General features: G+C 34.7%; 1 long non-coding RNA gene across 1 annotated transcript; it reads left to right on the top strand.

Moving 5' to 3' along the window:
• Positions 1-466: 466 nt before the first annotated feature.
• Positions 467-3,053, top strand: LOC149254647 (uncharacterized). Its single transcript, XR_016267172.1, has 4 exons — positions 467-794; positions 874-940; positions 2,067-2,232; positions 2,767-3,053. It is a non-coding gene; the product is annotated as an uncharacterized LOC149254647 (long non-coding RNA).
• The last annotated feature ends 583 nt before the right edge of the window (positions 3,054-3,636 follow it).

Here is a 3,636-nt window from a genome sequence, read left to right as displayed (position 1 = left end):
AGACAAAGTTTGATAAAGAAAACTCCGAAAATAAAAGTGAAACTTTAACTTTTTGACATAATTCTTACCCAATTTTAAAACAAATATCCGTAGTGCCACCTTGAAATTTTATTGAAAGCAAAACATAAATAAATAAAGGAGAATATAAATACCACCTTTAACACATGCCAAAATATTAGTAAATGTGAAATAAAGCTGGAAAACAAATCCCTTCGTAGAATAAAATCCAAAATCGGCTCTCCGATCCCATGAAACTATCAGGACCCACCAAAAATGGGGAGGATGAAATGTGAATCCGTGCGCTAATCAATTGTAGCTAAATCCAAGTGCCATATTAGTGTTAAACCCAAGTATTTCAGATCCGCGAGCAAAGCAGGCATAGCTAAACCCTAATGGCATGAATGCTAAATTCCTAACCCTCATTGTATATAGTCATCTTTCTTTCTCCTAATTGCACAGACAGGTATTTCAGATCGCCGAGAAAAGCAGGCATTGCTAAACCCTAATGGGGCGATGCTAAAACCCTAACCCTAATTGTGAAAGTTATCTGTGGTTCCCCTAATTGTATAAGTATTTCAGATCCGCGAGCAAATCCGGCATAGCTAAACCCTAATGGTATGAATGCCGATCCCTAACCCTAGTTGTATAAATTCATCTGCCCTTTCCCTAGTTGTATAGGCATCTGTTTTTCCCTCTGCCTTCTGTCGTCTCAAGGATTTCGAAAATGTAGAGAGATTTCAATGCTTGAAGCAATATCTCAATTCCATGGAGATGCGAAGCAGTGACTAATGAAGGTAATATTCGTTAGCTTTCTTTGGTGCATAAAATTGTGACTGTTATGTAGTTCCCAAACTGAAAATTGTAATATTTTAGTATCGGAAAATGGCGCATAGGCGAGATGGAATGGGTAGAATTGAAAAGAAGCAGGGTTCCAACTCAGGTATGCACTATCCATATTTCTCTTCATTTGCTTATGAGATGATTTGAATGCCTTAACCCTTTGAAGTGTAGAACTGCAAGATAATTGAAGAATCACTATAAGCACAATTATGGTCCGCAAAGTGTATCTCTTTTTGTGATTCGATACTCTGTTGAATGGTCCTGTGCTCTTTACTTTTATTAATCATTCATTTCCATAAGTACTTCAATTCTATTGAAGGATCCAGAGAGTATTGAGTACATTTAGTCAACCTTTGTTACTATGTATTATGGTTAGAGATTTCGCCATGGATTTCGTTATTCCAATTAGTCAACCTTTGTTACTATGCATTATGTTTAGAGATTTCGCCAAGGATTTCGTTATTCCAATGAACCGTGCAAGTTATTTTCTGAATTTAGACTTCTATGATACATATTAATAATAACAATTTCTAATAACAATTTTCTTATAAAAGGTTGCTTAGCAACCCTATGTGCCTGCCCTTTACATCCTTCCCTATGTGCCTGCCCTTTACGTCCTTGGTAGTCGTATTGTCAAAGCCATAAGTACATGATATTAATATCGAAAAATAACCAAAAAAAGGTCAATGGGGCCCACAAAGTACATCAATCAGTGGAGAAAACAAGTGGTGGATTTGATTCGGTGTTTGTTATTCGGCGTGGATATCGTGATCTTTTTAAGAATTATCTGAGTAGAAGGTTGTCACGTTAAGCTGACTTTTTCATCTTCTTCCTCTAAGATGACAGAGGAAGCAAACCAGACAATTGTTTTAACCACCGGAGAAAACAATTGGTCCATGTCAAAAGTCAGTTAATTCTATCAATGAGACTTTTTTAGTGCCTTGGAAATGCATATTACTTAGTCTTCCATGGAGTCTGTTATTCCCACAGTTTGTGCATATAATGGGTTTCAAAAAACTAAGCATAAAATCGGTTTCAAAAAATTAAGCTTATCAAATCTTCACTAAACACAACACGTTCGAATGCACCTGTTGCTTCTAACCAAAATCTAGAGTCGGTACATTTTAGTTTTGTGTTTAGAATATTTCCCTTGAATTTTAGATCTAACAATTTTTGTCACTCCATATGATTCACCGCTTTGAAAAACAATTGAAAAACTATTGTAGGTTTGCTGAGAGTTTTGAGGATCTAAACATGCTTAGGCAATTATGTTCCAAGAAACAAGTTGCACAAAAACAAGCTGGGCAACCTGAAGCCTTTTTTTAGGCAGAGTGAAGTTGAAGAACGCCTGAGGGTCCTTATGTAATGCAAAGATCTTCACATCATGCCCAGGTAAACTTTTGTATAGGATTTCAGGTTTCTATGTTTACTTTTTTGTAACTCCCTTTTTATTGGTTTTGAAGCTCAGATTAGTGAGTTATGTTTTTGAAGTTTGGAAGAATATGCTTCTAAACATGCAGGTTTTTGCCGGTATTGCAGGCATCATTTCGTTGCACTTTATTTTAGTGGAGTCAATCCAATCTACATTCCCTTGGCGTAGCATTTGGGCCTTTTATTTTAGTGAACTCAATCCATTCCACATTCTTGTGAGGTTGAAACAAATGCTACATTAAGGGAATGTGGAATATATTAACTTAGATGTCTGTGCAAAAACTATATAAATATGCAGGTTGTGAAGTATATTTTTTCGAACTTGAAAATACGAATTTACTAAACTAAGAGCTTTAGAAACATAATAATGCGACCATTTCAAAGAGGACTTTTAAAACATAGTAATGCAACCATTTCAAAGAGGACTTTTGGCCAGCAACACCCTTACACATTTATTGACAACTGACCCTCATTGTCATTGCCTTGTTTGTACAGGAAGGATTTGACATAAGGACACCTTGTGGCTGTAAGGATCTAGCTTCATTGCAATTGAAGCACTTTCTCTTATTCATGGCACGATGTTATAAGACCAACTTCTGATTGGAGGGTTTTATTAGAGGGGTTAGATTGACTGCAAAGAGAACACCTTCCATTGAGATTTAGAACATTCTTATTCATAACACACTCATACATGACCAACTTTTGATTAAAAAGTTTAGATTTATTCATAGAACGCTCATACATGACCAACTTTTGAATAAAAAGTTTAGATGGATTGCAAAGTGAGAACCTTCTGATGAAAGCAGTTATAGCCGCTCAAACTTATTTTTTGGTCCAATCTTATTTCTACAAAGAATGCCATTTTGGATGTTCTCCCAAATTGGGATAGTACTTCCTTTGAGGGGTGTAAAAGTTTTCAGATATCATGTTGTTTTTAGTAAAAATTTTGGTGCAACTTTATTTATATGAAGAATGAGATTGGGATGGTACTTCCTTTAGAGTTGTAAAAATTTTCAAGATAAAGATATCATGTTAAATATGTTGCAATGTTATTTAATTAGGAAATTATCTTTTGTGGCACTCCTCAAATTGGGATGATGCTTCTTTAGAGTTGTAAATTATTTCAAGATATCATGTTAAATATGTTGCAATGTTATTCAATTAGGAAATTATCTTTTGTGGCATGTCGTTTCAATTTGGGATGGTGCTTCTATAGAGTTGTAAATTATTTCAAGATATTATGTTAAATATGTTGCAATGTTATTCAATTTGGAAATTATCTATGTTGCTTTTTTGAGCATTGTAAAAGTTTTCAGATAATAATCTGGAAATTATCTATGTTGCTTTTTTGAGAGTTGTAAAAGT

The sequence above is a fragment of the Pinus tabuliformis genome, chromosome 7, assembly GCF_031772625.1.
Source record: "Pinus tabuliformis cultivar Carrire ecotype Pingquan chromosome 7, CPIR1, whole genome shotgun sequence".
NCBI lineage: Eukaryota > Viridiplantae > Streptophyta > Pinopsida > Pinales > Pinaceae > Pinus > Pinus tabuliformis.
Note: the sequence above shows the minus strand (reverse complement) of the source record. Positions and strands in the feature narration are given on the sequence as shown.